Here is a 25125-nt window from a genome sequence, read left to right as displayed (position 1 = left end):
GCATAGTCTGTGACTCTAGAATGTTATTATGCAAAGAAGAGTTCAAGTTTTCTGAAGTGTCTCGGTGCCAGGTAACCTTCTGAATATTTTACATTCATTACCTTATTTAATTTTCACAGCATTTTGAGGTCTGTCTTATTGTCTTGATGCCTCAGATGAAGGAACATAGGTCTAGGAAGGTTAGGTGAACTTGCCCAATGATCACAGCTATTAAATCAGTGGACATGGTCCTAAAATTTAGGTATGTCCAACGCTGAAACCCCTGCTATGTTCACTATACACTTGCTACATAAAGAGTGGCCCCAGGGGCACCTGGGTGGCTCAGTCCGTTAAGGGTCCGACTCTTGATTTTGGCTCAGGTCATAATCTTGGGGTCCTGGGATCCAGCCCCGTATTGGGCTCCACACTTAGTGGGGAGTCTGCTTGAGGATTCTCTCCCTCTCCCTCACTCCACCCCCCGGCTCGCATTTTCTCTCTCTCTCAAAAGAAATAAATGGTTTTTTTTTTTTTTTCTTAAAAAGAGAGGCCCCACAGAATCCTTATCCCATTAGGAGAGGTGGAGCCTGAGGGCAGTCAGAGAGGGGTTCCCTAAAGTGCAGGGCCCAGAGTAGAGGTCCCAGTTGCTGATATCGAAGGGAAGTAAGGATTCATAGGTGTACAGTGAAAATTGGGAATGAGGAACAGTAGCTGGGATTATACAGGCTGCTGAATACCAAGCTGGCTGGCAGAATTTGTCAAAGCTGTCATGAACTTGTAATTAAACATAACCTGCTCAAGGAAGACAATATGGTTTCTCTGAGAAGTCAGGCCAGACTCAACTATCCAGTTCTTTTAGGGGACAAGAGAGGATACGGTCAATTCATTTAAGTGTGGCTACCAGAAGCATATTCCTAAAATGAGAAGTAACGGAACCAGAGAATACTACAGTGAGCTATGTGGCAGTTAGAAGCCCCTGCAGTCACCACTCCAGGGGAGCTGGAAAAGTTGGTATCAGAAGTTTGTTCGAGGTCCACATCCTTCAAGAAAGTGGGCAGCAAAATCCCATGGTCCTAGAAAGTGAAAGCCTCCACTTTTGAATGAGGCACATTGATTTTGAATTATGGTCTGAAACATACAACCTATGTGAAGTCACGTGACCTACCGGAGGCTCAATGTTCATATCAGTAAATGACGAATAGCAATACTTACAGAGGCGCCTGGGTGGCTCAGTCGTTAAGCGTCTGCCTTCGGCTCAGGTCATGATCCCAGGGTCCTGGGATTGAGCCTTGCCTCGGGCTTCCTGCTCTGTGGGAAGCCTGCTTCTCCCTCTCCCACTCCCCCTGCTTGTGTTCCCTCTCTCGATGTGTCTCTCTCTTTCAAATAAACAAATAAAATCTTAAAAAAAATACTTACTTACATCAAAAACTAATGATGTAATGTATGGTGATTAACATGACAATAAAAAATTTAAAAAATACAGTTCCGTGTAGCAGAGTGACACAAAAGAGAAAATCTACATCATAAGACCCAGCCCACAGTGAATAAATAAATATTAGTTTATTTCTTTAAGATTTACATATTTTATGCTTACTCTGCCAGGCATTATTCCAAATACTCTACAAATGTTAACTCATTTAATCCTCATCACAACCCCATGGCTGTAGGCACTATTATTACCTTCATAGTACAGATGAGAAGACTGAAGCACAGAGAGGTTGAGTGACCTGCCCATGGTCACACAGCCAGTGAGTGGGAGCATGCAGACTTGAGCCCCGACAGTCTAGCTTGGAAGTCCACATTCCTAACCATGATAGTACTTAACCGCTCTGCTGGGTTGGAATTTCTGAACTGTCTGCCATTAAAATCTTCTAATGATGCATCCGAATAGAAGAACTTCCCATTGCCCTTTATTTTAAACCTCCGCAAGCGATTTTGATGGGAAAAGAAAAAGCAGACAGCGTGCTTGGAAACACTTCTGCAAGTGCCGTTGCCTCCCAGGAAAAATTTGCCCGGGCGCCATTGCTAACTCAATGAAAATGGGGCCCCAGAACCCCAGAGCCCACCTCCTATCCCCCCACACCCCAGGGTGTTGCCTGAAAGCATTGTCAGCTTACACTTCCCCTTTTGTGTCTGCAGGCTGGGTCAAGGAGGTTGACAGCGTTTTCATTCTCTCCAAGGTGATCATTAAGGGCATAAATTTTTATTTCTCTCCATTAAATTGTTGATTCTGTTCCACAAAAGCTAAAATGTAGTCTCCAAGGGGGGAAGAAAGTAGGCAGCTTGCCATGATTCTGACTTTCTATTTAATTTAGATGGAAAGGGGTTGAGAGATCACAATGCATGATTTAGCCCCCTATCTTTCCCTGCACCAGAAACCACCACTACACAGGAAAGCAATAAAAAGTCAGAATACACCTTGCTCTTTGATATAGGATTATACCTGGTAGAGAAACAAAGGAATGACTTATAGAGCAAAGTGTCAAGACTGAGCCAGTCCAGTTCAGGCCTAATAAGGATTTACTTCGACTCTGTCTGTTTTGTCAGGGACTTGATAATTTAATGAATAAGAAACTGTCACTCTTGGGTATGTTCTGCTCCACTGCCTTTCTCACCCAACTCCCTCCCGCCATCCACACCAGCATGACCCCTACCTACTTGTCTTTCTGCTTGGAAATTCCACACATGGAAGGGGCATTGTCCAGCCAAGGCAGATAAAGAATGGACCTAAGGGAGACGGTGCCTGCCTGTCACTGCCTGGGGCCTGGAGGGAGGAGGGAGTCCGCACTGCGTCTTCCAATTCCCTGTTAACAGCTTTTCAGTATTCTCTCTCCCACTGCTCTTTGCTGGCTGTGCTGAGCTTTGGTTCTACCAATTCGCCTTTCATGTTCCGGGGGGATGCCCCCTTGGGGAAAGAGCTGCAATAATGGTCGGCTTTCCTTTTCCCTCCTTTATTGCTAAGACCTCAAACTTGAACCCTCAAAGAAAAAGAAATTCTCAATACGACCGGCCATGCCTTGAAAATGCTTCCTCCCCTTCGCTCCCTCACCTGCCTCTCTTTTAGAAAGACAATACCGTGTGGAAATTAATAAATGGAAACCTCATTTAAAATGGAGTCCGGAAACCAGAAGGGGGAGCTCTCGCGCCCTACCACTGGTCACCTATTGCAGACCCACCAGCAAGAGAGGTACCTCACAAGTCTTAACTACTCTAGCGGCTGCTTTATTATCCCAGCTGGAAGAGGAAAAATTTTCCTGCTCCCCTGGCAACAGCCCAGCCAATGAGAGACAGTCACAGCTCGGCCAATGAGAAGCCGCTATACTTCCAGCTTCCCAGTTTATTCCAGTGGTCCTCTGGTTCCTATCAGCCCTCCCAACTCCCCCTTTCCTCTAGAAAGAAGTCTTCTTCTTAGAAGTCAACTTTTAAGATGGAAGGGACCTTAGCGATCAGCCGGGTTATGCCACTCGTTTTACAGAGACGAGACCCAGGCAAATGAAACTCTGGATTCCCAGGTTGAAACTCTTTCTATAATGCTCCACCTCGGTTAATACTGTTCCTAAGCTGGTCTAGCTCTGATTCAGTTGTGCTTTCAGCCAGCAAATATTGAGCTGAGCACTTAGTAAAGGATTGTCCTAATGTACAGCTCTGGGAAGTTGTGCAACACGGTAGCTCTGAATCTAGATGGAGAGATACTGTGACCCCCATTACCCCCACCTCCTGGTGTTCACACCGTGGTGTGACCCCCTCCTCTCGAGTGTTGGTCGGACCTGTGAGTTCTTCTAACTCACAGAATACAGCAAAGATGACACAATGTGTGTGATGATATATACATGATTACATGACATAAGATTTTAATGCCCATCTGGCTAAGAGAGATGCTCTCCCTTGCTGGCCTTGAAGAAGAAAGCTGTCGTATCATTAGCTGCCGTATGGGGGAGGAGCTGAGGGCCACCACTGGCTGACACCCAGCTACAAACTGAGGCCCTCGGTCTGGCAGCCTACAAGGAATGGAATCCTGTCAGCAACCACATGAGCTTAGAAGTAAATCCTTTCCCCAGTAAAACCTCAGGTAGAACAGAAGTCCCAACTAACACCTTGATTACAGTCTTGTGAGACCTTTTTTTTTTTAAGATTTTATTTTATTTAGTTGTCAGAGAGAGAGAGAGAGAGAGAGCAGAAGCAGGGGAAGCAGCAGGCAGAGGGAGAAGTGGGCTCCCCACTGAGCAGGGAGCCTGATGTGGGACTCGATCCCAGGACCCTGGGACGACGCTTAACCAACTGAGCCACCCAGGCGTCCCAAGTCTTGTGAGACCTTAAGCAGAGGACCCAGCTAAGCTGTGGCCAGAGTTCTAGGCCTACAGAAAATGTGAAGTAACACGTGTGTGTTCCTTTAAGCTGCTGTGTTTGTGGTAATGTTCTTATGTGGCAATAGATAACTAGTATAGATTCAAAGGTGAACCATGGTTTCTGCTTGCAAGAATTTCAGTCAAGGGGGAAGATGCTTAAAACTTAAAAAAGACAACTTTAAACTTAAGACCACTTAAATGACAGTGTGAACAAAGAACTAAAGCACAGGGTCTGGGCCCTCACCAGGCTGTTGGTGAAGTGGGGGCAGACACCGCAGGAAATGAAGCTTGAGAGCCAGGCAGTATAGATGTGGGGGTCACGATTACGGGCTTTGGTATCGGGGAGATCTGGGTTCAAATTTCAACTCGCCGTTTCCTAGCCTCATGACATTGGGCAAGGAGATTAAGGATTCTGTGGCTCAGTTTCCCCATCTGTAAAACGGCAGTCATAATCATATTCACTTCTCAGGGTTGTGATGAAGCTTAAGAGGAAATGATGCCCATAAAGCAGTTAGTATGCTACTAGCTCGTAGTATGTGCTCAGTAAAAATGTGTGCTGTGGGTAGAGGTCAAAACATGGACCTCCTGGGAAGACTGATCAAGGAACTTTAGCCTGTAGACTATGAGGATTTAAGGTTGGGAGCGATGTCAGCAAGTTTGTGGTGCAGCCACATCTATTCTGGCGCTCTTGGGAGAAAAAAAAATCAAAGGTGATGAGACTAATGACAGGGTGACTAATTGGGAGACTGTGGTAGTGGCCCAGGGAAAGGCTGAGAAATGGTTGAGCTGGTAGTGCGGGCATCATCAATGGCTAAGTAGGTATATTATGTTCTTCCTGATTGGACCAACCACCACTACCACCCAAGGCATAAACATATCCTTTCTGCTCCCTGTTTATACCCTTCTCAGGGGTCTGACAGTAAGGCCACTTGACCGCTTGGTAGTAAAACTCATGGCGGTCTCCCAGCCCGCTCTGTAATCCATTGAGAAACTCACCCCCTTGGCTGTGTTCCTTCTGATGTGGAGTTTCAATAAAGTACTCAACGGTATTCATTTGTCCCCAACAGTGCTCAGCCTTGCTCTCTTCAGAGTTGTAGGGTCATTATTCATTTATGAAAATGAAAACAAATGCACCCAAGCTAAATACCTTGCTTGTTCTGATGGCCATTAGAGGCAGGGACAACGTACTGACAACTCACTCAGGTCTTCAGGCCACGAATCCTGGAACGAAGGGTGGGAGCCTCCTTGCCCCCAGACTGCTCAGTAAACACAGCTTCGTCTTCCACAGGGCCCCTGACAGGCTGCAGATTGGTGTTTCTTCACCCATCAAGCCTGGAGCTTTGTGACAGCCCAGCTCATTAGCACACCGCGCCGATGGAGGCTGATGCTGCAATGGAACAAAAAGTTGCCAAGTTTGCAAAGTTTTTCTTCTGTACTTTCTGTCCACCAGCCCCTCTAGTGCCCCCTCTTTCTTTATCCTCATCTCTTCTTTGAGTATCCACTTGCATCGATCGTAAATTCGGTGCGCTCCTGTTCTTCAGAATCACGCTACTAGGGAGAGAGATGCTGTAACGGAATGAAGTCACGGTAAGGGCCCTAAGACTGTGTTTTGCTCCTTCCAGTACAAGAAGCAGCTAAGTGTCAGGCCCGAGACTTCATTATAAGAGTAGCAGATCTCCAGGGAAGGTTGAATCTTCGTCGCCAGCAGGTCTGGCATAGAGATGTTTGTTGTTGTTTTTTTTAAGATTTTATTTATTTATGTGCGAGAGAGCACAAGCAGAGGGGAGAGGCAGAGTGAGAGGGAAAAGCAGGCTCCCCCGCTGAGCAAGGAGCCCCATGCTGGGCTCGATCCCAGGACCCTGAGATCATGACCTGAGCCGAAGGCAGACGCTTAACTAACTGAGACACCCAGGCGCCCCTGGCACGGAGATGTTGGGACCCTGATCAGGAAGGAACCCTAAGACTCGGGCTGGTGAATGGGGGTTAATGCACTCAAAAATCTTGAGTGACCAGATTCCTCTGACCCCTGCAGGCCTGCAGAAGTACCCCACTCCTCCCTGTGAAAATCTTGTGCGCCACCCCCCACCCCAGCTTACAGGCAATGAAAAGGCTTCTGTCTTAGAAGACAACATGCATTACTGACCTGCCTCTAGCCTCCGGAAGTATGGTAAGTTACAGTTCTCCGGATGAATGGCAGAGATCAGTGCCAGCCTTAGACACCTAAACGATGTAGGGCTACTTCTTGCCATCCTGTCCCCACTTAATTCACCAGACTTGACACTGCGAAAGCCAGACAGATCCGAAAGAGTGACAGTGGCCTGCCAACTCAACCCAAGTAGTAGCCTTAGTTGGGGCTGCTGTGCCGGATCGAGTATCTTTTCTAGAGTAACTCACCACAGCCTCAGGGTCATGGTATGTGGGCTTTGAGATCTGGAAAGCGAGCTCTTTTCTGTCCTATCAGGAAAGATTACAGGAGACAGTTCACATTCACATGGAACTGACAAGACCGTAAAATGTGTTTATGATCTTGCCCCCAGGCTCTATTAACTTTCTAGCCCTCTGCCTTATTATAGTCCAGAGGGATCTGAACATTCCTCAGAACATCACACTGGTCTGCTCTAGTGATGACATCATGGTAATTGGACCAGAAAAGCAAGAAGTAATGAGTGCATTAGAAGCCCCGGTAAGACACAGGGGTATCCAGAGGGCAAGAGAAAAACACAAGGAAGATTCAGAGAACACGCCACTGCAATTAAGGTTTTAGATGCCCAGTGGTTTGTGGCTTGCCGGCATATTCCCTCCAAAGGAAAGGACAATTTTTTTGGTACCTCCTGCCACTGAGGAGGAAGCACAACACCCGGGCAGCCTATCAGGATCCATTGGAGTGAAGGAGTAATATTTCAGATCATTTTAAAGACCCAACATCGCGGTGAGAAAAAAACCCAAAGACTTGACTCGCATTTGGCACGATTTACCACATTTTCCCCGAGATGTGGACCTAGGCCTATTTCAGGCAAATAATTGAAAAGCAGAAACAGAAGAGACCTCCATTCTCTCTTCCAGAAGAAGGCACAGTGAGGAGGAGGAGGGAGCAGTGTGCGGAGCGGCTTTAGTGCATACCAGTGAGCAGAAGGAAAGGGTGTTCGTGGTGTTCTGTGCCACTGTTGGAGATCAGAACAGTCTGGCCCGATGTGGGGGGATTTCTATGCACACCTTTTGCCTGAATCTTCTGAAAGCCAGGCCTTCAGAAGGTACGTGGGGGAGTTGGCTGCCAGGCCACACCCGACCCAGGGACAGAGCGGGACGGAGTACAGTGCCTTGTGGGGCCACCCCCATCAGTACAATCAGCACTTTGGAGAGAGCCCATCTTCTGATGTAATTAGAGAGAGAGAGAGAGAGAGAGAGAGAGAGAGAGAGAGAGAGAGAGCATGCTGGAGGGGTCTTTAGAACAAAACTAACACTAAGACCCACACAAAAACATAAACTTTACAGTACCGATTCATTTTTATTTATTTTCAGTAGTTTTTAAAGTTTTAATTGTAGTAAAAACCATGTAACATATAATTTACCATCCTGGGACACCTGGGTGGCTCAGTAGGTTGAAGTTTCTCCTTCTGCTCACGTCATGATCCCAGGGTCCTGGGATCGAGTCTTGCTTGGGGCTCCTTGCTCAGCAGGGACCCTGCTTCTCCTTCTGCCTGCACTCCCCCTGTTTGTGCTTTCTATCTCTCTCTGACAAATAAATAAATAAAATCTAAAAAGAAAAGAAGAATTTACCATCTTAACCATTTTAACGCAACTATTCAGTTAAGCATATTCACATTGTCATGCAACAGATCTCCAGAAGTTTCCATCTTGCAGCTGAAACTCTATACCCATTTACTATCTCTCCATTTCCCCCTCCCCTCTGCCCCTGGAAACCACCACTCTACTTTCTGTTTCTAGGAGCTGGACCACTTTAGATACCTCATGTAAGTGGAATCATACAGTATTGTGACATGTAATAGGATTTCCTTCTTTTTAAGGCTGAATAATATTCCACTGTATGCATATCCCACATTGTGTTTCTCCACTCATCCATCGATAGACCTTTGGATTCCTTCACCTCTTGGGGTATTGTGACTAATGTTGCAATGAACATGGGTGTGTGGATATCTCTTTGAGATCCTGCTTTCCATTGTTGTGGCTATATACTCAGAAATGGGATTGCTGGATCATATGGAAATTCTTTTTTTAATTTTGTGAGGAATCTTCATACTGTTTTTGATAGAGGCCGTGCTGGGTTACATTCCCACAGATGATCGTAATGCAGCTCTTTTTTTTTTTTTTTCTCTCGTGAAATTGTTTTTATTGGGATGTAAGGGATGGGTTGGGAAAGGTCATGTGGGTTATGCCCCCCACCGGGTAAACGTCCATTCTAATCTTCCTGGGATAGCTTCTGGAGCTTTTTCTTTTTCTTGGAGCTCCTGCTCTTACTGCCGGCAGCCTCTTCAGGTCCACTGCTGCGTGGCTTCTCCTTGGAAGAGAATTTCCTCTTATCCTTGGGGAGGCTCCTATTTGCTGCCTCTTCAGCATCGCTACCTGGTTCCTCTTTGGGGGCAGATTTCTTCCTCTTGGGAAGACTTCCACTGCCAGCTGTGTCTTCAGGATCACCAGTAACCACTCCTCCTTGGAAACAGATTTCTTTTTCTTGGGTTTGGAGACAGCAACTGATGGGTCTTCCATTCCATTCTCCTGTGGAGTCTCCTGGGCCTTTTGCTTTTTCTTCTTTTTGGGTCTTTCACTTATTTCCTCATACTCCTCCAGGGTACTACTGCTGTAATGCAGCTCTTTTACACCAAAACAACTGCTGGAAGAAACTGCAGAGCTGGTCAGGGATCAATGTAGCCACTGCGAGCATTCTGGGGTTCTCCAAAAAGTTTCTTTGTTAAAAAAGATGTTATTTATTTATTTATTCATTTGAGAGAGAGAGAAAGAGAGACCACAAGCAGGGGACGGGGTAGACGCAGAGGGAGAGGGAGAATCTCAAGCCGACTCCATGCCGAGCGTGGAACCTGACTCGGGGCTCGATCCCATGACCCTGAGATCACGACCTGAGCCAAAACCAAGAGTCAGACACTCAACCGACTGAGCCACCCAGGTTCCCCGCCCCCCCAAAAGTTTCTTTGTTGAAAACTGCTGGCAGGGGAGCTCTCACTCATCAAACCAAGAACAAACCGAATACCAAGGAGGAGGTCTCCTGGTGTTTGCACAACCATTCATGCTTTTGGTCTATCTGATTTTCATGGGCACAGACACTGGGAATTAAAGGACCCACATGCAACCAGACCTTTTAATACAAGCTCATTAGAAGGGGCTTCTGCTGAATGCAAACACTCCTTTGGGCATTGCTCTGTATGCTATCGAGAACAAGAAGAAACCAAAGTCTGCTTTTAAAACCCCTGGCATATTGTAATACACATTTCTAGACTTCTTGCCAGCCAGAAAAGTAGTCGACGGTGTTTCTCTCCTGTTGATGTCAGAGATCAGTTCCAGACAGAATCTGGACTCCAGCTACACTGCTGGAGACTCTTTCAGATCCCCAGTCAGGGATTCGGCCTTGAGGTCTCGGTATTTTCTCCTCATGCTTCCAAAGCTCACAGAGATCAGTGAATGCTGTTTGTGCAGGGTGTCCCGCCCTGAAGACTCATTGCTTCCAGCAGGCAACCCAAGCCACACGGGCAACAAAATAAACTGCCGAGAAAACCTGTCTGAGCACTTCTCACTCCCCAGCCCGCTCCCCTCGCCCAAAGGTCAGAAGAGTGAGTAGGCTTTGATAATACTGCCTGGCTGCCTGCAAGGTAAATACATGCTGGAAATCCCAGCTGCGGCAACAACGGAGGCCAGAGGGAAGGGCTGGAGGGAGGGACATAAGGAGGGAGACAGAGGCAAAAACAGACAGACGTAGGGAGAAACAGCCTCAATGTGGAGAGTGTTTGAGAAGAAAACCATCCAGTTCTCCAAAGACACTTGGAAACCAGGTAAAGGGAGGCTGCTCCTGTCTGGGGACAGACGCGTGACACCCTGCTGTCCCTCTTTCCTTTGGCATTTGTCACAATAGTGACCCTGACCTGGTTTCAATGAAGAAACGATAGCAAGAAAACAGTATGGATGTTTCTCAAGAAGTTAAAAATAGAGATACCCTAGGACCCAGCAATTGTACTACTAGGTATTTACCCCAAAGATACAGATGTAGTGAAATGAAGGGGCACCTGCACCCCAGTGTTCATAGTAGCAATGTCCACAATAGCCAAACTGTGGAAGGAGCCCAGATGTCCTTCAACAGATGAAGCTAACTGTGTGTGTGTGTGTGTGTGTGTGTGTGTGTGTGTGTGTGTGTGTGTATACAATGGAATACTACTCAGCCATCAGAAAGGATGAATACCGACCATTTACATCGACGTGGACAGAACTGGAGGGTATTATGCTAAGTGAAATAAGTCAATCAGAGAAAAACAATTATATGGTTTCACTCCTATGTAGAATATAAGAAACAGTGCAGAGGATTATAAGGGAAGGGAGGGAAAACTCAGTGGGAAGAAATCAGAGAAGGAGACAAGCCATGGGAGACTCTTAACTATGGGAAACAAACTGAGGGTTGCTGAAGGGGAGGTGGGTGGGGGGATGGGGTAACTGGGGGATGGTCATTAAGGGAGGGCACGTGATGTGATGAGCCCTGGGTGTGGGAGTTATATGCAACTGATGAATTGTTGAACACTCCATCTGAAACTAATGATGTACTGTGTGTTGGCTGATTTAATTTTTTTGGCTAATGAATTTAAATTAAAAAAAGAAATGATAGCAAGCAAATATGCATTTTTGCTTCCATTTTTTTTCCCCATTCCTTCCCCAGCCCAGGTACAGCATGAGTACAAGGAATCTCATTAAGGCCTACTGGGAAGTGAGCAACACCATGGCCCATTGACACCACACTGTCACATTATCCCCTACTACACTGAAATAATTTAAAAGGCAGGCATGCTCCATATTATCAGCTTATTTGTTTCATGCATATAGATGTCACTAATTATTCCCACAGCCTTGCTGGGTTCCAATAACCCCAGTGATGGCAGTGACAAAGGCCACTTCGGTTTCCTCTCCTTTCCCAGCTGGCTATTCTCTACTCTGGCTGCAGTGTGTTCCTACCTAGAAATCTTGCTTTGGGAAATCCCACCCCAGGAATCTTAAAAGTTCTCTTTTTTTCATTTATTTTTTTTAATTTAAATTCAATTAATTAACATATAATGTATTATTGGTTTCAGAGGTACAGGTCAGGGATTCATCAGTCTTACGTAACACCCAGTGCTCATTCCATCGCGTGCCCTCCTTAATGCCCATCTCCCGGTTACCCCATCTCCCTACCCCCCTCCCCTCCAGCAACCCTCAGTTTGCTTCCTATGATTAAGAGTCTCTTATGGTTTGTCTCCCTCTCTGGTTTTGTCTTGTTTTATTTTTTCCTCTCTTCCCCTATGATCCTATGTTTTGTTTCTTAAATTCTACATATCAGTGAGATTATATAATAATTGTCTTTCTCTGATTGACTTATTGCTCTTAGCGTAATACCCTCTGGTTCCATCCACATCATTGCAAATGGCAAGATTTCATTTTTTTTGGTGGCTGAGTAATATTCCATAGTATATATACACCATATCTTCTTTTAAAAGTGTATTTCTCCATATAGTGTTTTGGTTTTCCTTTTTGTGAGGATATTTAGAAAGGGCAGGTTTTCGGCATTTCAAATACTTGACTTCTACTACTTCCACTTCTTTAATGAGAGAATAAGACACACATGGAAAGAGAAAGAGAGAGAGAGACAGAGAGAGGGAAACTGTCAATGTCCGAGACCTTATTATTATTAGAGGTGAAGGGAGAGGGGGTGACACATAAAGTTCAAGAGTGAAAATCACATCCCTGATTCCCCCAGGGAGAAGCCTGAGGCGACAGTGTCTAGGACATAGAGAAGTATATATTGGCGGGGGGTCGAGGTGGGGGCTGGGGGGGTGGTTGGGTAAGGACAGGACGAAAGGGAGAGTGAGAGAGAGAGAGAGAAAGTCGAAAGAGAAACGTTTTGATTCTTTCTACGAAAACAGGCTGTGTAGGGCTCTACAGTGGTGGCGCCAGGAGTGAACAAGGTGTGCATCTTGGGAAAGGGAGAGCCCAGGCTGGGCACTGTCAACATACCAGGGAGTTTTGAGGGGGATTGACAAGTTGCTTTCATAGACCACTGAGTGCCATCCCAGCACCGAGGTCCCCTGAAGAGCCCCCTGACCGCCAGAGATGTAGCCTGCCTCAAAACAGCCCCGTCATCATCATCGTCTTCAATCACTGAGCCATGAGGTAAAGCCTGTCATTGCCCCGTTAAAAAATGCAAAAAACAGAAGCTCAGGGGTTGAAGAAAGCTTTCCGAGGACACACAGCTAGGAACAGGAGAGGACCCAGGCCTGTCTCATTCTGAGACCAGTGGATCTCAACTACTTCATTCTACTGCTTCTCAAACGTTCAAATGTAACTTCAGTGATTGTTTCCCCACCCCCATTTCTTAAAGATTTTGTTTATTTGAGAGAAAGAGAGAGCATGTGCGAGAGAGCAGGGGGAAGGGCAGAAGGAGAGGGAGAGAGAATCTCAAGCAGACTCCCTGCCAACCATGGCGTCCTATGTGGGGACCCTTTCCCCGCGCCTTTTTTAATTTAAAAAAAGTACCTAAATAGGTTTTAGAAAGCTGTTCATCAAAACAGAAGAGCTGGAGACAACCTCTGGGAAGACCTCTGGCTCTCTGAGGCAAACAATTCACAATTACCTTAACGGAGGGAGAACAGAAACAGCTCAACTCGTCTTAGACCCATTTCCATGATTCATGATTATAGCAGAACCTCCCTCATCCAGGAGCACTGGAAACAGACACTATCTAACCATTGACTCCTGCGCTCCTCACATGGCCCAGTGCTGCAGAACATGAGAGCTTTGCTCTTGCCACCATTTTCCCCTTTTGGGGTAACCTTGCTAGAATGTAAAGTCAGCAGAATCAAAGCTAAAATATGGTGGCATCAAGCCAGAGATGGCCCAAGCTTGACAACAGAAAAGACTGGAATAGGGGGGAGACTAGGCCAAGGTAAGTGAGGCACTCACCTCGGGCACAGAATTGGAGGGGACACCAAAACCTCAGCAGTCAAGATTAGTACTCTCTGAATGCAACATTGCTGAAATATCAATATTCACGCAAAAGAACATCGTGAACAAAATGTCAACATGTTAAGTGAATATAGGATCTGACTTTGCACTTGCCAAGACTTGCGTTCACCGACTTCACTCTCGTCCTGGCCCTCTTGAAACCTGGTCCAGCCCCCACTGGGATGAACTGACAAATGTGATGACTTTGTATTTGGGAGACATGCCTTCTAGGAGTATTTGGGCAAAAGATGATTTCCTTTCATCTGTGCTGATCCAAAGTGTAGACATATCTCTTACACATATCTGTCATACACACATGTGCACGCACACTCATAAGCTCTTTGAAATACGATAGCACAAGTCCGTTGTCCACTTGCACTTCTGACATTGAACTTTTTATTGCTATTACCTAAACTTTTGTAAAAATTTGAGGTAAATCTTCCCACTCTTGTTTTTTCCATTCCATAATCTATGCTAGATAGTTTGGACCCAAACTATCAATGGCTAATTTTCTGTAGCAATGTTGTAGTCTGTGTTAAATGACTTCCAACAGAAAGTGGGCATGTAACGATATGAAGTCTGGATACTGAATTGTACTTTTTTTTGAACTGTACTTTCTTCTAGGTTTTTAAAAAGAATATTGTCTATCACTGACTTATAACAGCATTAGTGAGATCTGGTGGGCATGCCACAGAATTTCCCCATTTAATGTCTACATTTCAGTGTCTTTTAGCATATTACCAAATTGTGAAACAATCATCACTATTTAATTGTAAGACATTTCCATCACCCTCAAAACAGACTTTTACCTGTTAGCAGTCATTCCCCAACCTGTAACAAGCACTAGGTTACTTTGTGAATCTAATATTTGCCTATGCTGGAAATTTCATATAAATGGAATCATATATTCAGCTCAGGTCATGATCTCAGGGTGGTGAAATCAAGCTCCGCTTAGCGTGGAGCCTGCTTAAGATTCCCCCGCTCCCTCCCTCTGCCCTTCTCCCCCTCCGCTCCTAGGCTTGTGCTCACTCTCTGTCTCTGTCTCTCAAAATAAAATCACCAAATAAATAAATAAATAAATAAATAGTAAATGGAATCAAAGAATATGTGGTCTATTCTGGCTGGCTTCTTTTATTTAGCATCATGTTTTCCATATTCATTCATACGATGGCATGGATCAGCACTTTGTTCCTTTTTATGGTCAAATAATAATCCAAAGTGTACCTATACCACATTTTGAAGGTCCATTTATTAGCTGATGGGCATTTAGATTGCTTCTATTTTTTTTCTTTTGGCTGTTAAGAATAATGCTGCTGTGGAACCTTTGTGTACAAGTTGTGTGGCTAGGTCTTCGGTTCTCTTGTGCATATACAGAGGAGTGGAGCTGCGAGGTCATGTGGTAGCGATAGATTTCACTTTTTGAGGAGCTGCCAGACTATTTTCCAAAGGGGCTGCACAATTTTACAACCCCAGCAGTGAAGTATAAGGGTTCTGCTTTCTCCACGTCCTTGCCAGCATTTGTGTCTGTTTCTGATTTTAGTCGTCCTGCAGGGTGTGAAGTGGTATCTCATCGTGGCTTGGATGTGCATTTCCCTAATGACTAATCATGTTGAGTGTCTTTTCATGTACTTTCTTGGTCACGTGTATATCTTCCTTGGGTGAATGTCTATTCGGATGCTATTTTTAAAAACACTTTTAAGTGTACGATTTTGTGGCGTTGAGCATAGGTACATTGTTGTGAGATTATCACCACCATCCTTCTCTAGAACATTTTTTTTTATCTTCCCAAACTGAAACTTTGTATTCAATAAACAATAACTCATATCCCGCTCCCCCAGCCTTTGGCAACTATAATTCCATATAACTTCTGTCTCTATGCATCTGACTACCTTGGGGGCCTCATATAAATGGAGTCATACAGTATTTGACATTTCGAGACTGGCTTATTTCATGTAGCATGATGTCTTCCAGATTCATCCATGTGGCAGCTGTGTCAGATGCCTTTCTTCATACCCACTGGTGCGCTTCATTCCAGGCCTTGTCCTTGATTAGCAGGGTTTCTCAACTTTGGCACCATTGACATTTGGGGGCTGGCTGATTCTTTTGTTGTTGTTGTTTGTTTTGTTTTGTTTTCTGGGGTTTTTTGTTATACCAAAATATTTTTATACATTTATGTTTCTTACACATTTATATGTTTATATTTTGTTTCATAATTTTTTATTAAATTTTTTCTTTTAATTCCAGTATAGTTAACATACAGTGTTATATTACTTTCAGGTGTACAAATAGGGATTCAGCAATTCTACACATTACTCAGTGTGCATCATGATAAGTGCACTCTTCATCCCCATCCCCCCACCTACCTCCCCGCTGGCAACCATCAGTTTGTTCTCTATAGTTAAGAGTCTATTTCTTGACTTCTCTCTCTCTCTCCTTTTTTTCCTTTGCTCATTTGTTTTGTTTCTTAAATTCCATATATAAGTGAAATCATGTAGTATTTGCCTTTCTCTGACTTATTTCGCTTAGCATAACACTCTCTAGCTCTACCCATGTCATTGCAAATGGCAAGATTTCATTCTTTTTTATGGCTGAACAGTACTCCATTATATATATACACTCTATATATACGCTCTATATAACTATATGCTCTACATATCTTGCTCATATATACCCAGCATAGGGCTTGAACTAACAACCCCATGATCAAGAGTTGCATGCTCAACTGGCTGAGCCAGCCGGGCACCCCTATACCACCTCTTCTTTATCCATTTATCGATCGATGGACTCTTGGGCTGCTTCCATAATTTGGCTACTGTAGATAATGCCGGAATAAACATAGAGGTTCACGTATCCCTTTGAATTAGTGTTTTTATATATTGGGGTAAATACCCAATAGTGTAATTGATGGATTGTAGGGTAGTTCTATTTTTAATTTTTTGAGTAAACTCCATACTCTTTTGTAGTTTTGATTTGCATTGCCCTGATGATAAGTGATATTGAGCAACTTCACGTGTCTGTTGGCCATCTGAATGTCTTCTTTGGAGAAATGTCTGCTCAGGTCTTCTGCCCATTTTTTCATTGGGTTATTTGTTTTTTGGGTGTTGAGTTGTATCAGTTATTTATATATTTCCATACTAACCTTTTATCAGATATGTCATTAGTAAATATCTTCTCCCATTCAGTAGGTTGCCTTTTAGGTTTTTTGATTGTTTCCTTCACTGTGCAGAAGCTTTTTCCAGTTTTATGGACATATAATTGACATACAATATCGTGTAAGTTTAAGGTGTACAACACAATGACTTGATGTACATATGTATTATAAAATGATCATCACATTAAGTTTGGTTAACATCATCCCATGGAGTTACAACTTTTATCCTTGTGATGAGAACTTTTAAGAACTACACTCTTAGCAACTTTTAAATATACAATAGAGCATTATTAACTATAGTCACCATGCTGCAAATTACATCCCCAAGAACTTACTAATTTTTTAAGATTTTATTTTTAAGTAATCTCTACATCCAACGCGGAGCTCGAACCCACAACCCCAAGATCAAGAATCACATGCTCCACCAACTGAGCCAGCCAGGTGCCCCTAACTTACTAATATTAAAACTTTTGACCACCTTCACTCAGTTTCCCTCACCACCACCCCCCCCCCACTGACTCTTCATGCCCACCTCTGGCAACCACAAATCTGATCTCTGGTTCTATGAGTTTGGTTTTTTTAGATTCCACATATAAATGAGATCACATAACATTTGTCTTCCTCTGTTTGACTTACTTCACTTAGCATAATGCCCTCAAAGTTGATCCACGTTGCTGCAAATGGCAAGATTTCTTCTTTCTTATGGCTGAATAATATTCCATTGTGTATATATACCACGTCGTCTTTGTCCATTTGTCAGTGGTCACTGAGGTTGTTCCCATGTCCTGGCTATTGTAAATAATGGTGCAGTGAAGAGGCTGTCTTCTTGTGGGTGCTATCCTGTGCATTGTAGGATGTCCGGCAGTCCCTCTGGCCTCTACCTTGCTGTATGCTAGTAGCATTTCCCCAACTGTGACAACTAAAAATCAGTGAAAATATTGTCAAAATCCCTGAAGTGGAAAATCAGCCTCAGTAAGAACCATCCCCCTAGAGTCTAGCACAGTAGGGCTGAGAACAGGACTGGTTCTTGGGAAAATTATAGATTTGCAGTGGCTTAAAGGCCAAGAACCTCAAGACTTAGAGGATTGATACTCGGAGCTGAAATCCCAGATTCCAGGTGGCCTTGAAGCATGGCAATCATCTATGCCCCCTTTCCCCAGATAAGTTATCATTTCTCATCATTTTATTCCTCTGGTGATAATGATTTGTTAAACATATAAAAAAATTTTTATTTCTATTACAAGTTTAGCCCTCTTATTTTAACACAATCGTGAATCAGAAAAATGACCCTTTGGCAAACCACAGGCCCTGATTCTTGGTTTGAAATAAGTCATCTTAGGCTTCAAGGTCTTTTCCAAGCCCCAAGATGCTTTAACCTCAGGTATGAAGGACCGTCTTGGGGAGAAAGCACCTTATCAGGACCCCTTTAAGGACATCATGCTGGTGGCGAGAGCCCACTGGACCTTTTTTAAAAAGATCTTATTTATTTATTTGAGAGAGAGAGAACACAAGCGGGGGGGAGTGGCAGAGACAGAGGGAGAAGCAGACTCCCCTCTGAGCAGGGAGCCTGATGTGGGGCTGGATCCCAGGACCCCAAGATCATGACCTGAGCTGAAGGCAAGACTCTTAACTGACTGAGCCACCCAGGTATCCCCCACCCCCGCCACTGGACCTTTTTACTGATCTTCTTTGATTCCTTTCTATGCTCTGCTTGTTACAGCGCCCAACCAGTCCTTCTACTCTCTTCTGAAATGCTTGCTCTGTTCCTCATTTAGATAGATTATATCACTCCCTCCTTCCATTCAATTCATTCATTCATTAGACATATATTCACTGAGGGCCCACTTTGTGTCAGGCACTAGACTGAATACTATTGATACAACGGTAAAAAAGACAAAACTTATTCCCTGACCTTATAGAACTTTCATTCTATTGGCGCAATTGAGAGGAATTGATAAGCCCAAATAATACAATCACAAAATGAGATAAGTACTTGTAGGAGGAAAAGCAGGGATTTTAAATAGAGAATTATATTAATGAATTACAGGACAAGCTGGTAGGAAAACCTCTCAGAAGATGTGATAATTAAGCTGAGATCTGAAGGATGAGAAGGACCAACCATGAGAAGGGTGAAGACAAAAGAGTTCCAGGAAAAGAGATCAGCATGATCTAGGGCCCTGAGGTGACTCTTTGCAGTTGGTTGCAAAAATGGCCACAATCCTTCTTTTCTCCCTCTGACAAAGCCCTTTGCAATGTGACTTCAGCTCATCTCACCAAGAGGTAGAATCTGTTTTTCTACCCCTTGAACCCAGGCTGGACTTGTGCCTTACTTTGGCCAATAGAATACGACAGAAATGAGAGTATGTTAGCTCAGAGCCTAGGCCTCAGGGGATACTGCACACCTTCTCTTTCTCTGGGAACCTAGCCAGTTGCCATGTGATCAAGCCAGATGAGCTTGCTGGAGGATGAGAGACCACGAAACGCACATGACTTCCAGTTGAAGCAAACCATCTTAGAGCCAGCAGCCCGCAGCTGACCCAGCAGGTGTGCACAGCTCTAAGAAAAAACCCAGCCAAGACCAGGTGAACTGCTAGCTGAGCTCTGCTCAAATTGCCAATCCAGGGAATTTTGAGCTAAAGTGTTTTGGCGCTGATTTGGGAGTAGTTACGCAGCAAAAGGTAATCAGTAGACGCTTTAATGAAAACAGAATCCTTACCAGAGTAAACCTTCACTTACCCTGCTCTAAACCTCAAAGCACTCTGTGCTTTTAGAATCATTGGATGATCAACTTTCTATATAGGAACATGCACCAATTATTTATAAACCTGGCCCTTTCAGAGACCACCTGGCAAAGTTATTTGCCCAGTTTCACACTGAAGGGCTTGATCAGAATGAACTGAAGCAGAGTGGCATCACCACAAGCTTCTAGTACCAGAAGGCAGAAAAGAACTCAGATGAAAGACCCTCACTTCAATAAAACATCAGGAAGGATACATGCTCAAGAAAATTCAAAAATTCAAAATTACATTATAGTGAGATGCTCCTAGAGATTGGCCTGCTTCTGCAAGAAGAGTCACAGAAAGGCAGCTTTCCTCCCAAAGATAAGTTTTTGTTTTTTGTTTTTTTTTTCCAGAATTCAGACAACTATAGAAAGAGAAGACCAGGGGAATCCAAAACTATAGACTCAAAAAAGAGGAAGAGGAGCACTTGACTATGTGGATTTCTGCAAGGTAATATGTAATAAAGGCCAAGTTCACCTGTGATTGATTATCAGTGGATTCAATTTAATAACTCCTTTTGGGAACACTCCATGCATAAAAACCACAACAGAAAGCCAGAACAGGTGCCATTTGTTGAGCAGACCTCAGAAAATCCCAGGCCAACACATCAAGCCTTTCACATCCCTGGACCACAACCACTAGCAAGCAGATTGGCCTGGCTCATCGTAGTAAAGTGAGGCCAGGCTGAATACTATGCCTGAAACATCAGCAAATTTCCTGGCAAGGGAGTTAAATTGCAGCCAGGCCTTTCTCAACCCTGAGGAGGTTACTGATCTGAAGTTCTCCGGTGGACCAAAGCCTTTTACCCTGGGCAGGTGGTTCTGGAAGTGTGGTCCCCAGACCAGCAGCATCAGCATTCACTGGAGAAAGGTTAGAAATGCAAACTCGGGGGCCCTTCCCAAGACCTATTGAATTGGAAACCCTGCGAGTGGGGCCTAGCAATCTGTATTCTAACAAGCCCTCCAGGTGATTTTGAGGCAGGCTCAAGTTTGAGAAACTCTGTTGTAAGCAGTTGTGGTTGGCTTCATCCCTGGAGTGAAACTCTAAGTCTTAAATGGCCAGTTAGAGCAAGCCTAGCACTCCTTTGAGTTGTTGGGCTATAGTCCAACCCCCTATTTGATGCTCATATCCCCTACCTTGTAGTTCCCATTCTTTTGCATGTCGATTTTTGGGTTTTTTTTTTTTTTTTTTAGCACCATTTGTAGAAAAGACTATCTTTTTTTTTTTAAATCTCTCTTTTTTTAAAAAAAGATTTTATTTATTTATCTGACAGAGAGAGACACAGCGAGAGAGGGAACAGAAGCAGGGGGAGTGGGAGAGAGAGAAGCAGGCTCCCCACGGAGCAGGGAGCCCGGTGCGGGGCTCGATCCCAGGACCCTGGGACCATGACCTGAGCCGAAGGCAGACGCTTAATGACTGAGCCACCCAGGTGCCCCTAGAAAAGACTATCTTACCCATTGAAAGGTCTTGGCATTGTCAAATATAATTTGATCATATGTGCAAGGGCTTATTTCTGGGCTCTCTCTCTCTTATTTATGTATTTATCTTTGGTAATCTCTACACCAGTGTGGGGCTCGAACTCATGACCCAAGATCAAGAGTCAGTCACATGCTCTACCAACTGAGCCAGCCAGCTGCCCCCAGGCTCTCTATTCTAGTCCATTCATCTATATGTCTATCCTTACGCTAGCACCGTATTGTTTTGCTTACCATATCTTTATAGCAAGTTTTTAATTCAGAAAGTGAGTCCTCCAATTTTATTCTTCTTTTTCAAGATTGTTTTGGCTTTTCAGGGTCCCTTGAGGTTCCATATGAATTTTAGGATGGATAGTTTTTCTATTTCTGCAAAATACGTCATTGGGATTTTGGTAGAGATTGTATTGAATCTGTACATTGTCTTGGGTAGTAATATTAAGTCTTCCAATCCATGAATATGGGATGTCTTTCCATTTATTTGTGTCTTTCATAATTTTTTCAGCAATATTTTTTTAGTTTTAAGCATAGAAGTCTTTTACCTCCTTGGTTAAGTTTACTCCTATTTTATTCTTTTCAACGCTCTTGTGAGTGGAATTGTTTTCTTAATTTCCTTTTCAGATTGTTCATTGTATAGAAATGCAACTGTTTTTTTGTATCCTGCAGCTTTGCTGAATTCATTTGTTAGTTCTAGGAGATTTTGGGGTCTCTTTAATGTTGTCTACATATAAGATCATGTCACCTGTGAACAGAGATGATTCTACTTCCTTTACAATTTGGATGCCTTTTACTTATTCTTCTTGCCTAATTGTATGAGGTAGAACTTCCAATACTACATCGAATAGAAGTGGCAGAAGGGAAGATTCTTCTTTTGTTCCTGATCTTCGAGGAAAAGCTTTCAGTCTTCCACTGTTGAATATGATGTTAGCTGTGGGTTTTCCACATATGGCCTTTATTATGTTGAACCATTCTTGCATTTTCAGCTCCAGAATTTGTTTGGTTCCTTTTAATAATGTCTATCTCTTTGTTGCGATTCCTATTTTGTTCATATATCATTTTCCTGATTTATTTTAGTTTTTTGTCCGTATTTCTTCTAGTTCTTTGACCATATTTGAATTATTTCTACTAAGTCTGATGCCTGTTTTTTCAGTGACAGTTTCTGCTACTTTATTTTCTTCCTTTGAATGGACCATATTTTCTTGTTTCTTTATATCCTTTATGATTTTTTTTGATTGGGCATTTGAAAAAAAAAAAAAAAACAGCCACCTTCCAGTCTTTGCACATTGGCTCTGTGCTGAAGTCTTTTGCGATTTTGCTGGGTGTGCCCTGAGCCTTGGGATCAGCTCATGGAGAAAGCTTAAGATCTTCTCAGGTTTTTTCTAAGCATGCACCTTATGTGCGCTTGTGTCTGGCTTTTTTGATTCTTCTGGATATACAGCTGCTTTTTTAAATGTGTTAATTTCTCAAATAGTCTCACACCAGCTTCTTTCTGGATCCTTAGCTGGCCTATTATACGTCTGTCTCCATAATATCTTGCCAAAGGGTCTTAGTCTCCCTGCAGCTTTCCTAAGCCCCAGTGCTTCTCCTCACCTGAGATCTGAGTTGAGCAAAACAGAGATTAGTCCATCAGGCATCCCCTAGCCAGGTTAGAATGTTGCAAATAAGGTCTGTGCTGCTCCTTCTGCTTCTAGGTAGGGAATTGGGAACTGGGCTGCCACCTTCTCCCCCGCCAAAACCATGCTGCACCAGGGAGGGAATGGGCAAGGGTGGACAAAAATGCCACAAATTTTCCTTCTGTCTTGAATGTAGCTTTTTCTTGATTGGGCATTCACTTGGTTGCTGCAGACCTTTGTTTTCCACTGCTACTATAAGATTATTTAGCCAGGTTTTTTGGTTTTTGTGTTTCCATAGGGAACAAGACCTCGGAGCTTCCTATCTCACCATTTTGCTGAAGTTGTTCAAGGCTGAATCCTGTACTATACAGTGTGTGCTTGTTTCTTGGGTGATTGCTAGTGGTTTTAAAAAATTATTTCAATTCCTATGGTAAGTTCCTTGAAGATAAGAATCATATTTTCTGCATCTGGAGCTCTACCTCTTCCAATCCAGCCAGCACCTAACAAAGGGCAAGACACACAGTCAGTGTCTATATAGACTTGGGGAACAAATGGTCCTTTACATTTTTCAGAATTTAACCGTTTGTCATCACTCATTCAATAAATATTCATCTAACACTTACTATCTGTATTAAGTCAAGGTTCTTCAGAGAAACAGAACCAATAGGATATATATAATAGATAGGTAGATAGATAGATAGATAGATAGATAGATAGATAGATAGATAGATTTATTATAGGAATTGACTCACATGGTTATGGAGGCTAAGAAGTCCCCTTATCTGTTGTCTGCATGTTGAAGAACCAGGAAAGCCATTAGTATAATTCAGTCCAAGTCCAAAGGCTTGAGAATTAGGGGACCAATGGTCTAAGTCCTAGCCTGAGTCCAAAAGTCTGAGAACCAGGAGTGTTGATGCCTGAGGGCAGGAGAAGATGGATGTTTCTGCTCAAGTAAAAAGAGTGAATTCTCCCTTCCTCTGCCTTTTTATTCTATTCAGGCCCTCAATGGATTGGATAATGCCCACCCACATTGGTGAGGGCAAGCTTTACTTAGTTTACTGATTTAAGGACTAATCTCTTTCAGAGACATCCTCACAGATACACCCAGAAATAAGGTTTTACCAGCTATCTGGGTACGCCTTAGACCAGCCAAGTTGACAAATACAATTAACCATCACACTATCTGTCAGGCATTGTACTAAGCGCTGGGAATACGGTAGTGATCTAATATGCAATATCCCTGCCCTCACAAAACTCAGTGTTTTTTTTGTCGTAATTTCCCTTAATTATGTGCACAATGAAACCCTCTCTCTTCCTTTAGTTTCAGTAATCATGAACGTCAGAAAAAGAAACGAGAAACCTATTAATATTGCTTCCTGATACCATCCTTCACTATTGGATTTAGATTTCACATGGTTTGGAGAGGACCTTAAAAATCTGAATTCCAAGGGTGCCTGGCTAGCTCAGTCAGTAGAACATGCGACTCTTGATCTCAGGCTTGTGAGTTTGAGTGCTACGTTGGGCATGGAGTCTACTTAAACTAAAAAAAAAAAAAAAAAAAAAAAAAAAAAAAAAAAAAATCTGAATTCCAGGCCACAAATCCTATGAAATTCAGATTTATTTTTTCTGTTTGCCAAATGAAATAAATTTGAGTTGAATTGAGTTAAATGGAAATATTTCAGCTCAGTTGGGGTGTGATGATCAAATGATCACAGGGATAGGACCTGATTGTTAAGAATGAAAGTATTTATGACATAACCCAGGAAAAACCGCAAGTCAAAGGAGAGTCAAGGGCTATAGCACTGATGTGCTATGCTTGTCCACTGTCTTTCCCTCTATGGCCTTGGCTACCTAATGTCTTGAGAGTTTTGGACTAGATCAGTATCTTTTTAAATTGTGTTTTGCAGAGGTCCAGGTCTCCAGGCTCCCCATCCCTACTGCAAACAAACTAACGTATTCTGTTAGAAGAAAAGTTTCCATGGCTTTACAAATTGAAAACACTGAATTACATGATCCCAATGGTCTCATCAAGCTCTGAAATCTATGACCCTATAATTCATCATTATGATCTCTCACAAAAAAATAATGCAGTGCCCTCTCCAACTTCATTATTCCTAAGTCATCTGTCAACAGGAAGATTTCGTGGATAAAATTCTATAGGTCTAAGTTCCTGATAGACCCTGTGTTGGATACCAAAGTAGATCAAGATGTGGTCTCACACTTCTTAAAATGCAGATCAATTGCTCATTAGAAATTTCTCCATGGTAGGTTATTTGTGCTTATCCCTTCAGTGAGTCCTTTAAAATAGTTTCGTCCGACCCAGAATCACAGGATCTTAGGGCTGGAAGGGACCTTAGGGACTTCCACACAGATATCATTAAAATAAACTTAAGTATATCTATTATTTGCCCTCCTTTTAAAAATGTTGTCTCAAGAGAACCCTGAACATTAAACTTGCACTGAAGCATGCTTCCTTGTTCAAGGGTTTTAAAAATATTCTAAATATATGGGGTTCTTGGCTTTGTGCCCAAGATCTTGTCTTTTAGGATAGAAGTTTAAGATAAATGACACTTCCAATTA

The sequence above is a fragment of the Eumetopias jubatus genome, unplaced genomic scaffold, assembly GCF_037043125.1.
Source record: "Eumetopias jubatus isolate StellerSeaLion01/CBP00866 unplaced genomic scaffold, mEumJub1_p1.0 scaffold_11, whole genome shotgun sequence".
NCBI lineage: Eukaryota > Metazoa > Chordata > Mammalia > Carnivora > Otariidae > Eumetopias > Eumetopias jubatus.
This window is presented reverse-complemented; position numbering follows the sequence as displayed.